The sequence below is a fragment of the Talpa occidentalis genome, unplaced genomic scaffold, assembly GCF_014898055.3.
Source record: "Talpa occidentalis isolate TD23 unplaced genomic scaffold, MPIMG_talOcc4v2.1 talOcc4.2, whole genome shotgun sequence".
Lineage (NCBI taxonomy): Eukaryota > Metazoa > Chordata > Mammalia > Eulipotyphla > Talpidae > Talpa > Talpa occidentalis.
The window spans coordinates 90,257,925-90,272,426 of NW_023602073.1; positions in this window are offsets into that span (position 1 = coordinate 90,257,925).

Here is a 14,502-nt window from a genome sequence, read left to right on the forward strand (position 1 = left end):
AAAAGCTGCATTAAACATTGTGTAATCATTTTCCTGTTAATATCTTCTCTTTCTTTGCTCACTGGTAACATTAGAGCAGCATGTGGCTTGAATAGCAATGTGCCCCCTTGTCCTGCTAAGTGTGGCAGTGCAATATCAAGGATAATGGTCTGCCACTCCAGCTTTTAGATGTTGTTAACCCCTAAGCAAATTGTGCAGTCCATCCTGCTGTGAGTTATTATATAGACGTTTGACACTCAACCTCTAAGTAAACTGTAAATCTTTCCTACTATTGAATTATTTTTTTATTGAGGTTTGGAATTCAATAATATTCCACTCTTTTCTCTACTTCCCCCTTGCTATTTCTCAATACCTAACAATCTATTCTACCAGTGGTAGTCCATAAGCATATTTCAAATGCTTCATGAATATATTCCCCTCCAGGTCACTTTGACGTAGCTCAGTAGTTGTTTTCAATGTGAGATCTATGAGCTATATGTCTGAACTTCACCTGGGGTATTTATTAAAAAGATATATTCCCCAAGTTTAGTTCTTGACTCAGGAATTTAAACTGCTACAGGTATTGCCACAAAATTGGCAAGTTTTAATAAGTCAGTTTCTTTAGCCAATTCTTCCATGAACAACACTGAATAATATAAACACAAAATCTTAACTCTCTAAGTTTCCTCTCATGCTTCTTTCCAAACAATGAAGGTTGCACAAGTAGCATCAACTCTCGCACTGTCCTGATGCCTGAGGTCAAGTCAATACAAGTCTCCACCAGCACTTAATACCCCACCCCAATACCATCTTGTGGCTACCTATTGAATGTGGACTTCTACCTGACACTATGCCAGCCATGGTAAGTGAATCCTTCTCTTTCAGTTGCGTGATGAAGATGTGATCTCCATCCCCCTAGTTGCTGGAAGAAAATTATAAATGACTCACAAGCTACTTGATCATCAGGTATTCACTTTATTGCTCCAGAGATCAGATTACACCTTGCCTAACTCTTAGAAAATGACACAGGATGATGGAGATTGTGAAGTCTTAATGAACAATGGAGTGTATTAGCAGCATGTCACCCTTTTCAGGATTCTTCCCTTTTTCACCTCAGTCACAGGTGATTGAGATTACTTCTAATGTTTTCAGTAAACTCAGTAAAAGGAAAGAAAAACTGGGCGTCCCCTGGTGGCGCAGGCGGTTGAGCGCCACGCTGTGAAGCTGTCCGCAGCCTCTACAGCGCCAGTTTGATCCCTGACAGCTGGAGAGGGTCCCACATGGCGCATCAGACCTCTCCTGTCGGGCCCGCTGCTTCCCTCAGCAGTGTATTTCAGTCAGTCTGCCTATTCTGTTCCCCACTCTGTCTCTGGTGAATCCTCTCACTCTCCTGCACAGCTGGCCTGTACCCTGGTTCTTTTGTAAATGAATAAATAAATCTTTTTTTTTTAAAAAAAGGAAAGATAAACTCACATGCTGTAGTGGGTGGGGGAAAATTTTTAAAATAATGAGATGAAATGAGCAAAGGTTAAGGGAGAAAGCCATGATTTTTAATAGAAACCCCTTATGGCTTAAAGGATTCATTATGTTAACTGTTTATTCAATTTTAGAACATAATAGTTGAAAAAGTCTCCTAGGTAATTAAATGAATTTTTTTCTCTTTTACTTTCTCTTTGAAGATCTCACAATTTATGAAGCTCATATTAAAAAGCATCCCATTTCAATTCTTTGATTATTGTAATGGCCTTCCTTCCATCAAATTCTACAATTGTCTTAGTTCCATAGCTGTTTCTGGATCTTCCCCCTAGGGCCTTGTTATTTATACCAGTTCTAGACCTTTAGGTTCAGCCTTCAAATAATCAAACACATTTTCACTTCCACGTTATTGGATACATCAATTCTACCCCAGTAATTCTTTCAAGTTACCCATGGTCCTCTCTGTGTTTGCCTCCGGAGAAGTGCATATTACTGTATTCTGATAGCTAGAGAACCACATTCTGAAAGAATGTTATATGGCTGTACAACTAGTTTATAAAACAATTTGTTCTGGACATGCTGTTTTATAATGCAATCTAAAATTCCACTAGTCAATCAATTTGATTTGGCAGTTGTCCAATAGTACTCAACTAGAACTTAGACTCAGCTAAAACTTTTAGGTATTTCCTCATCACATACCACCTCCATGTTGATATTCAGACCAAGGTATTATTTACTAAGTTATTGTATTCATTTTTAAGATATATATGGCAACATATTTATCATATCACACATTAATCTATATCAGTTTAACTATCTCAGTCTTATGTATTATGTTGAGAAAGTAAGTTTATGTAATCCCATTTATGTCCATCATAATTAAATGCTGAATTTTTATAATTAATGTATTTAAAGCTATACATTTACCAAGTTTATACAATAACAGGCATAGGTCTTATGCACAACTAGTGGTGAATAAACTAGTGGTATCTAGTCTCATGAGGCACATAAGTTAAATTTAGTGGTGAAGAAAGAAAATCTGCATACATGCAAACAAACACATATATAATTATAATGTGTGATAATGGAAAGAAACAGAAAAGCAAGGATGGATGACCTACTTAAGCAGAGTTCTCTGTACAACTTTTTTAAACCAACCCCACAAAAAGTATTCATTACCAATAAAAGGAATCAATTCTATTTATGTCATAGTTTATAATGACTATTTGGAACTATACCTCTGTTCAAAGGTTTTTGTGGCAATTTGAGTAAGCTTTAAAAATACCATTACTATAAAGTTTTGAAAGAAACAATGTATTTAGTCTGAGATATGGAAAAAATGATAGTTGAAATTTTTCTGCCGCCATAAATATGGTTTCTAAGTTTTCAGTTTTTCTGTGGAATCCTTAGGAACAAACCCATAATTCATAATTGTTACCCTTTTTGGTTTTTCATAAATTTATAGCTATTGCCAAATGATATCAATTTGGGAAACACATTACAAAGTCTTAAAAAAAGAACCATATAATTATGTGCTTATAGTTACCTCCCTTGATGGTATAATGTTTGCTAGGAATTTCCAGGCTAGAAGCAGTATCAGCTTTCTGGAATTTCTTAAAACTATCTTTTGGATGCCTCATTCATAGTTTGTTTTCAATAAAGTAAGAGGAAAGAAATAATATTCAATAGCATTCTATTTGATTAACGAATACAGATACACTGTGTCTGTTCTGCTTGTTGTTGTAGAGGAGAAGGTGGTGGGTTTGTTTGCATCTGATAGATAGCAGAGTTTGGGAAAAGCACAGTTATGCTACACTTAGGTATTTATTGGTGACAGGGTGGGAGAAAAGGTAATCAGACTCTAGAAGAATATGCAAATAGACAAAGCTCAGACTCAAACAATGATGCCTTTTCGGAGAGTCTGTCTGAATAATACTATAGAAGATTCAGCCCATAATGAGAATGAGGAATTTGTCTAATTCTAAGGATAATGACTTCATTAGAGATGAATACAAAGATATGGGAATTGTCAGATATAAAGAAAGTTAATTCTTAACTAGTCCAAGAGTCTGTCAGGAACAGGGACATTTTAAAAGTAAAAAAGGTCCAACTCACAAAAAAAATGGGATTGTCAATAAATAGGCCCATAATAGTAGTAGATAGAATTTAAAACTATTTACCCACTTCCTCAGTAACTCCCTGCATCTTGGTATAGACAGGGAAAGTTCAGGTAAGGAAGAAATCCACCCAATAGAAGCTAGTCAGGCAAACTCCTGATTTTGCACAGGGGTCAGAATAAGGCAGTGGCAAGTAGCTTTTTTTTTTCTTTTAAGATTTATTTATTTATGCATACAAGGGCTGGAGTACAGGCCAGAGGTGTGGCGGGTGAAAGGATTCACCAGAGACAGAGTGGGGAACAGAACAGGGAGACTGACTGAAGTACACTGCTGAAGGGAGCAGGGGGCAAGTCAGGAGAGGTCTGTTACGCCATGTGGGTTGCTCCCTGGCTGGTCGGGAATCGAACTCATGCTGCAGTGGCTGCGGATTGCTTCATAGGTTGCGTCTTAACCCTCATCCCACCAGGGAGGCCCCACAAGTAGTTTTTTTTCCCCAATTTAAATTTGCAGGAAAATGTTACTATGGATTACACAGCTGCAGAGCATTCTTGAGTCCATGAGAAAGTTGAAAGCATGCAGTTGGCAGAACTCCTAGGTTTCAGAGAAGTAAGTTAAACAGTGAAACTTGAGGGAAGGACTAAAAATCTAAATTTGTTTGAGGTTACAACAGAAACAGTACAGGAACTAATTTTAGGGGCTACAGGAGAATTGAGGGGTGGTGAGATGGGGACAATGCAGAGGAAATAAGATCTGGTCTAATGAACGTATAGATCACTCAGAAGTGAAGAGGGGAACTAACTAGGACTATGTTTCAAGTCCCCTCTCCTTAGAATTATTTCTAGGGAGAGAAATATTAGGGATGATTAGACCCCAGTTCCTGGTGATTCAATACTGGGAAGAAATTAAATGGTAGAAAGGTTTGTCTGCTGATGGGGAGAAGCTACTGCTTAAGACAAGAGGGAAAAGTTCTGGTGTTTAGCCAACATCCAAAGTGGCCTGAACATCCACAGTAGTATTCAAAATAGACTTAAGCAATGGAAGTCTGTGGAGACTTGGGCACAGTGCAGACACAACTAAACAAATCTTCTGATGTAGAGTTAAGAGGGATAAAGAACTATGGCTCAGAAGGCTTGAGAGTTATAGCAGTCATTCTACACATCAATGAATGCACTGATGCTAGGAGGCTTTTTTATTTTTTGACTTACTGATCTATGACTTCATCACTGGTTCATGCAGAGGAACAAATAACCCTCACAAGTTCATTTACCTTACTAGACTCTGAAATAGGTTGGCTGGCAGCAAAGGTGAGAGTAAGGTAAAGTCATGATTGTCATCCTGTTGAATTTTCTGAAAATTGACATTTATGTAAAACAAAGAAATGTATCATTTACCACACTTCTGTTATTTGCTGGGGTATGTACAACTTGGTGGCAATGGGAAGTGGTGTCTCCAAAACACAAGCGAAGATTTTGTCATCTTAATGACAGATTAAATCACAAGGAATATGACAAGGAAGTACAATTAATCCTATACTTTGTGCTATTGACTATCCCAACAGTTTCTTGGCTAGCTTCTGTATTTATCTTCTCCTGATTATTTTCAATATGGTGGCCATAGAGAAATGTGAAATGATATAAATGAAATTAAATTGTTATCTGACTCAAAAACCCCTCATGATTTCCCATTACATTTGGAATTCCTAGTTGCTACTATAGCCTAAATACTTTTACAAATGTATAATGCTCTTGCAATTTATCTCCTACATTCCTTCTTGCTCACTCTGTTCTAGCCAAACTATCTCTTTGCTATAACTTTAATACATGAAACATGCTCCACTTTTAGGGAATTTGTACCTGCTATTCCCTCTGCTTTGTATTCTCTTTCTCCAGATATGGACATGATCATCTCCTTACATTTTTAGTTTTTTTTTTTTTTTAAGATACATTCTATTTATTTATGCATAGGGTTTAGGACAGAAGTACGGTGATGAAATGATTCACCAGAGACAGAGTGGGGAGCAGAACAGGCAGATTTACTGAAATATACTGCTGAGGTGAGGTCTGCTGTGCCATGTGGGTTAGCTCCCTGGCCTGGGATTGAACTCATGCTGCAGTGACCAGTGATAGCTTCATAGCTCTGAGACTAGCACCTGCCCCACCAGGGAGGCTCCCATTTTTAGGGTCTAGCACAAAAAACTTTTCAGGTAAAGAGTCTTAGAACAATAGCCATAAAGGACTACTCTCCAATATCTCTATTCTCTTACTTTGCTTTAATTCTTTCAAAGCACTACAACTATTTATTTGCTGTCTCCCTGAAATGCAATAAGTGTTCTGTAAGAATAAGAAATGTACTTAATTTCCAATCTATAGAATAATGCAGTAGCAGCCACTCAATATGTATTGAGTAAATGAACTTTATTGTACATATTGCTATAAATAAAATCAGTGTATTTATGTAATTTTATCTTGCTTGTTACTTGATTTTTAAATTACCAGATAGGTGTGTAATTGGTAGACTTAAAAGTGTAACATCTGTACCTCATTAATTTTGTGTCATGAATGACAAGCCCATTTGCTGACTTTTTCCAGAATGCAAACTATGTTGGATTTTGTGTTAAGCTCAATAAAAAATTGAATAAATTGATTGATATATAGATTTTCCATGGAGAGAGAAGTTAATTATGTTATTTGTTATACAAATCATGAACCAGAAGCTATATTTAATTTACTAGTAGAATCCAAACCAGATAATTCTTGGAAAAGAATAGTCCTCTTTGACTTTAACATAAATTATTTAATGTCTTTTAGTGGAAGATTTCCTTCTTGTTTATAGGTTTCTTTGATTAATATTATTCTTTCCCCCATCCACAGGGTAGTGTATAAGGAAGAAAGTTTTGGAGATAAACTGATAGTATATTAAGGTGCCAATTTCAGCACTACGAGATTGATGTTTCCATTTTCAGCTTCTGTCTTGTTTTCTCATCTGTCAGATGGGAGTCAGTATGCCTACATTACATCACAGGCACTGAATTCTGTTTGAATTAACACTCTATAAAGGACCAAGTCTAGTGCCCGATAAATTCTAAAGGATTTTCTTCCTCTTCCTTCTCATTCCTCTCCTCTATTTATGTGTTGAAATCAAAACTTTGTTGGGAAAGGAAGTACTAACTTACCAAAATTTTTTCAGAGAAAAAGCTATTATATTTGCTTGAATTATTGAACCATATGAGAGCCAGGAACTCCTTAGTCATTTGAGTTCTTTGTTGCAATAGTTATGTTTTTGTAGGGTAAGAAAAGTAATGAGTTGATACCAATAATTTTCCCCATCTCCATCCTTGCAGTCAATGTCCAGTAAGAGTTGTCAGCCGATGTACAGTAAGAGTTGACATGTTGGACACATTTGGTGACCAAATTTGGCCAGACAAATTCGGTTCTGATGAACATATCCTGGCTGGTTCCCCATCTCTCTTCACTGTTAAAACTCTAAATTCAAGCACATGACTTTCCATTGTATATTTCTGAAAGATTCAATGGACTATATATAATTACAGAGAACAGAAATCAGCAGTGATGTTGTTGCTCTTAGTTAAAGCTTTGTCAGATATTTTGGATCAATTGTTTTGTCTATGGATTTAAACATATCCAACTTAATCTAAGTTAATACAAGTGAAGTCTATTAAGTTTTAATCAATTACCTTTTTTGTTCTAAAACAAAGTTTTAAAGTTTTTAACACTCATGGAATTCAAGACATTGGAAATGTAGATTTTCATGTCATATTGTTAGAAGAAGAGTGATGAGAAATATATAGAGCTAAGGCAAGTTGTCATAGATGTTCAATAGGTAGAACAAAGAAACGGTAACATTGACATTTGTAATGATGAAGAAATGATGCCTTATAATAAGCTTAAAATAAACGATGCCTTATAAAAAGGTTAAAGTGCAGTTTTGATACCTGTAATATAAAAGAAGTAGTAAAGGGATTACTAGAAGTACAAAGGTGATCAAGAAAAACACACTATCAGAAAGAAATTTGGAATTGTAAGTCCTTTGAGGAAAAGACGGGAAAGGGTGTATCATCAAAAAGGAGACAGAAAAATTATAGTTAGATAAACAGATAAGCAGATAAGCAATGATCCGCTAAGTGATGGCTTTAGCTCAGATTTTTAATCACTGATAATTTACATTTCTTCAACTTTTAATCTGTAAGTCATTCCACATTCTATCCTTCCACTTATTTTTTCCTTAAATTATCCAGAGTCCCTTGACATAAGTAACTTTGAAAAATGATGTTTGACTGGACACTAGAGGGAGAAAATGAATGAACAGTTTATAAACACTGTGCTCTGGGGTGAAATTATTTCAGAAGGGTATAGATTAACAATTCTGAAACTACTCTACATGTTTACTAGGGTTGAACAAATAAGTAAATAAATTGCTTTAAAGGGCAGCCAGGATCCTTACAGAAAGACCAAAAGCATTACAAATAAAAAAGGGGAAAAGCTAGATTGAATTAGTGAGAGCACCACAAACATGTTTATTTAAACATAATATAAACATAAATAAATATATCTATAAATACATATATACATACATATAACTTTGTGTGTGTGTGTGTGTGTGTTTTGTTTGTTTGTTTTGCTTTTTTATGAGATCTGTCTGCTGATAGGGCCTAGATGCAGTAACATTCTTGGAGGATATTCATACCCAGCTCTTGGTTTCTAAATGCTCCTCTGCAATAAAAAGAGCCAGGATTTCTCCAAGGATGGATCTAGCACAGAGGTAGGGAAAATATAGCATATTCATGGAACATGTTACAGTGCCAAAAATTATGGAAACATGGCCATAGACAGGATGAATTCATAACAAAAAGACAGAAATCATTCTGAAAAGAATTCCATTGGTCAAAACTGGAACAATCTGAGTAATAAAAATCAGTAGCCATGCTATTGAATTATTATAACCTGAGGAATGAAATGAATATCCATGGGTACACATTGAAATGGATAAAGGGGAGAGAAAATGAACTCTTTCTATCAGAGGAGCCCAAATAGCACATGCCAATACTTATCCTTCTAAGAACTGGAACTTAATTAATTCCCATTCTTTTGAGTGACTTGCTTCTAAGTAATAAAAATGGAAAAATAGTAACTTTATGATAAATAAACATAGCAGACACTAATTTGATTACGTGATGAAGATAAACATGACTAGAAGTGTCATTTGGATTTGGATATCACATATCTCCTGATGTGGTGAATGAGAAAGGGACTTCACCTTTGTGTTATTCTTCCCCCAAGCCTTTAATTCCAATCTAAACATGAAGTCAGTCAGACAAACTCAAACTGAGGAAAATTCTGCAAAATACCTGACCATGATTTGCCAAAACTGTCGATGTCATAAAATGAAAACAAGACTAAGAAGCTGCCACACATCACAGGATCCTAAAATGATAGAAAGACTAACTGCAGTGTACTATCCTGAATTTAGATTTAATCCCAGATAAAAGACTTATTTGAAAAAAATGATAAGATCTCAGTAAAATCTATAGTTTTATCAAGAGTATTACACAAATGTTAAATTCTTAGTTTTGACAAATGTCCTGTGGATATGTAAAATATTAACATTAGGGAAAACTGGAAAGAAGGCATATGGTAACTCTGTCCTATTTTATAGTTTTGCTATAAATATAACATTATTCAAAAATAAAAAGTTAAAATAAAATTACCCTGTTTTTTTTCTTGCTCATTTCTACGTAAATTATCTTTCATGCTAATCTGCCTAATGAACGGATTATTTGCAACTTCATTTTACAAAGGTAACAGTAGAACAGTAAGACTGTACCCTTATATGGAGAATTTTAATGCCCACTTTATTAAAAACGTCATTTCAAATATTCTATGTATTTGACCTACTGTTGGTTTATGGAAAAAATTGAGATATAGTTATTCCCAAACTAAAGGTCTATGCTATATAAATAACAGGTATAAATATATTAATAATTTAATTTATATATCATGCGAACTAAAGAGCTATGTTATATTTGAGAATTCCTTAAGACATCCACTAAATGCCACACTATGCTGGAGAGGACTTCACTATAATAGTACATAAAATAAAGTGAATACAGGTTATAATACTTAAATTTTTCATATAACTAACATTTATTAAGTATTTATTATGTTCCAACTAGTTTGCTAGACACAGGGATACAGTGGTGAGTGGAACAGACATTGATTTGGCCTTTATGAAATTCACTATTTAATGGATTGGTGGTGGCCATGAAAATCCCACTGGAGTCTGAGGTCAAACTCCCATTACAGTCTGAGGTCAAAATAAGTTTTCTTGTATGACTTTCAGACTTTCATTTTCATTCTTCAAGAACACAAAATATTTGAGGTAATACTCTGAAACCTGAGCTAGAAGTTTGAGGGGATTCATTTTTCATTAAACCTACACATGGGGCTCAGAGTCAATCTTCATTCACTCCCTTTCATAAAATATTGCTAATAAATAAAAGGCTTATTCATGCCCACCTACATTATTTCAATAGAAGGACTATTTTGGATGCTGATTCAAAATAAGTGTAGGGAGCCAAGCAAATGAAGAAGTAGAAAAAAAAATCAATGTTAAAGTCAACTTTGACTTTTAATGAGAAAGGTCAATAAGTAATATTTGATGCCAAATACAGTAAATTTTTAACGAACTACGCGTTTTTACAATGAACAAGCTTTCATCAACTACATTATTTTTGTCCTAATGAGAGAATGTCATTAGCTACTAACCATACATAATTGGGTTAATTCTACAGGATTTAGATTGTGCTTCCATGCCATTATTTTTTTTTTTTTTTAATTTTCTAGAGGCATGTCTTATTTATTTATTTTTTATTATTTGTTTGTTTTGTTTTTGGTTTATACATGCACTGGGTACAGTCAGAAGCGCGGGAGGGTGAGAGAATTCACCAGAGCCAGAGCGGGGAGCAGAGCAGGCAGAAGGACCGAAGTACACTGCTGAGGGGAGCAGCGGGCGGCAGGAGAGGTCTGCGCGCCATGTGGGACCCTCCTCTGGTGGCCGGGGAGCAGCCGGGGATCGAACCGGCGCCGCAGAGGCCGTGGGTAGCTTCGCAACCCAGCGCTCAACCGCTGCGCCACCGGGGAGGCCCTCCATGCCATTATTTACATACCATTATATACTCACTCTACAATTTTCCAAGAGAAAGTCATCAAACACAAAGATGACTAGTTTTCCAGCTTCCTAATTATAAGTTTGGGTCACAATGTTTCAATATAACAAACCAAAAAATAATTATTCTGGATTTATAAGTAGTATCTTACAACAAATATCAAATGATTTACTCTGGAATTGACTATTAAAAGCAAAAATTACATTTACAAATGCTTTTTACCATTTTTCTATGAATTGTCTATTAGATTGCACTCAACTGCCAGTGACGAAAACAAAGATTATACTTCATACACTTAAACTCAAGCTAACAAAATGAAAAAGAAGATGGGAGATAAGTTTATCATAATTATATTTGAATGTTTCAGAATGAAATGGCAATAGCTGACTGTTCTTGAGGATCTATTTCTTTCTGTGTATATCCTCTATCTGTTTCAGTAATCACAGCTGCTAACAGTGTCAAGATTGAGTTTGAACCTGGTGCTACCAATTACGAGCTTTCTTTATTTCCTGGGGAAAATAATTTTATCTATCTGTGATCAGTTTGTTTAAAAAATGGAAATGAAAACAAAAGAACCTATTTCACTGAGTTGTTCCAAAGATTAAATGAGTTGCTATGTATAAAACACAGAGAATAGTCATCATCAAAAATAGTCATCAACATGATATTTTCCATAACATTGCTTTAAAAATAAGACAAATAGAGAAGTTTTGACCAAAACCATTCATTACAGAATGAAGACACTAAAACTATAATGAATGTTACCACCTAATCTAATTACAAAAATTAAATCACCTTTTTGTAAAATAGATACTATAAAGGCCCTAGGCTCAAGAAATTTTACAGTGCCATTCTACCTTGTCATGTCAATGATTTGCAGATGGTAAATGTATTTCATATAACTTTTTGGTTTACAGTAACCTCAAGACACCATTGACAGCCTATGGAAGACTGCATACTAAAAGCCCACTGGAAGTTAACTGAAAGCACAAGAAGGAAGGAGAATCAGAAAACAGGTATTTAAAATGGATGCTTTGTTTATTCTCACCTCTGGTCAAGAATTATGAAATAGGGAGTAAGTAGACAGAAGCTGACATTTGTGTTGTTTTGTCTGTCTCCCTGTATTCCTCTCAGTGTTTTCTCTGATTCCAACACTAAACTTCTCCTATTTTCCCTGGACGAGAAGCAAATCAGGGTTGGCCATATTCTTGACCCTTAGTTTTGAAACTGAGAGTATTTCAGTTATAACAGGGAAAAAAAATGAACAAGTGCAAGAAAAAGAATGAATTAATTAAAGAAAAAAGAATTTCAATAAAAGGAACATTTAGGGAATAACAGAATTAAGAGAATAATTCGAGGTGAGAAAAGGGGAAAATAGAGAATAATGCACTTGCTGCAGGCAAACTAAATATTTCAAAAGTTTGTAAGATTTTACATGTCGGGACTTTGAAGGAAAAGTTATAAAGTTGCAAATATTGTTGGCATTTAATATGTCAAAGTATTGCCCTACCAGCTTTATACGTGTTAATTTATTTTATTCTTACAATTATGTTATTCTTAATATCTGATTCCCATTATATATGAGGAAATTGAGGCCAGAACATTTATGTAAGTTTTCACACAACCAGAAAAAGTCAGAAAATCAGAAAAATTAGTGATTTCAAGACCTTTGACATAATCCCTTACTATTCTGCTTTGAAAAATAACAGAATTAGAAGTTAGTACTATAAAGCAAAACCCAAGAATTAAATAAAACTTATTAAAGTAAATGTCATCAAGATGTTTAACAAGGTCCTTTATGAGAATGAGAACATGACCTACATAATTATATTTGCCAACAGAAGAAAGGAAATAATTAGGTATCATTAAGTACTTTATTGCAAGCTCTGAGATTTAAAAAGAGTGCTTGTGAAAAGAAAGATTAGTGACCCCTGTTGTCTTGTTTAAAGAACTAATAGAGAATATTTTAGCCATGGAGAATGAACATATTCAACTAAATTAAAAACTCAGAGAAAACTGAACAAATGAAAACAGAATGTTTGCATGATTTGATTCAAGATTTAACCTTGAGAAAAATAAAGAATAAGTTTTAAGAAGAAAAATAACACTCACCCTCCATTTCACAGTACTTATCTCAGATACAGAAGTCTGGATTAAATATCAGAATTTTTTTCTGTGATAGAATATATCAATAGATCAAAGTACATTTACATGTACTTTATGATAGTCATAATAGAGACCACAGATTGCTTCATAAGACCAAATATTCACAACAAGCAACCATATTTCTTTAAAAATTAGGAATAGAAATATATTTTAATGTTAAGAACCTGTATTCAAAACCAATAATCAGTTTCATTCCAAACAAGGAAAATACCAAGATTGTGAAGAAACACTTAAGACTGTAGCAAAATCAAAATTCAATAAAAATGACCATAATAGTATAAACAGAATCTAGTCACACAACTTTGAAATAAACTTTGATATAAATGTACTAGCACCTTGCTATCGCCCATTAAATAAAGTTTTAAAAGTAAAATAATAAGCTATTGATTAAAAAATATGTAACTATCCATAGCTTTTATTTCAGCAACAACCAATAAAACCCTTGTTACAAAAACCACCATGTTCCTAAAACATCTAAACTTTCTTTGAAGTTGAAGGGAAAAGATACACTTTAAATAAGGAACAGAATACTTTAAATAAGATATAATGCTTGCATTCATTATATCAACTAGCAAAATCCTTTGAGAACACTTTTACTTGGCATTGATTTTAGTTATGTATTTATCCACCTACTTCTTTATTTTCTTTAGTTTTAGTTGTTGAAAACGTGAGCACTGCTGAAAAGGAGATTTGACTGCTAACTGAATATAATTTTTTCCCTTTGTAATTAGTACACTTTGAAAATGATAGAAAACGATAGATAAAACCTCTATATTTCAGATTATTTGTCTTGTGTAAAATTTCTGGTGTATTTTTGAAGGTAACAGCCATTTTAAGGTATTTTAAAATTAGGAGTTTTTCATGAATGTGGCAAAAATGAAATTTATAACAAGGTCACGAATGGAATGTATTTGCATGACTCATTTATCCTTTTATAGGCAACGCACCGCCAGACACAAGGGTGTTATCTACAATGTTTCTAAAATTACCACTCTGGGACTTTCTTCCAACTTTAAGGAACTTCAAAGAAAGAATAAGTGAGACATATTTCTCCAATGTGATTTAAAAAATAAGCAAATGATTTTTAAATGAATAAATGGTAATCTCTTGGAAATTGTGTATAGTAATATGTACTTTAACAGGTATTTGATGTAGTGATAAAAAATTGTGGGGGGAGTCAAATTTACATGAAGACTCAATTTGTTAGTCTCTAAAAAGATGATCTATGTATTAGAAAAATACAAGGAAATATATTTCATGGTATCTAAAATGGAAAAATAAATAATGGCAACAAATTAAAGAAACAAAAAGTAAGCAATATAAACCTTGGCTTCAGTTTATAAAAGCAATTTGAGCTGACATCGCCTTCTTTATAATGGAGCAATTTTTTTCTCTCCCTCTCAGTTAGTGAGTGACAAGGAAAGCCTTGAGCCAAACATATAAACTTTCTATAGGCTGCTTTACCATTTTATAAGGTCTTAAAGAATTTATAATTTTTTAAGTTTATAATGAAAAAAAGATAGAGTATTGGTGCTGTAACTCTTTCGGTGACCCCACTCTCCTTTTGAATTTTGATATTTT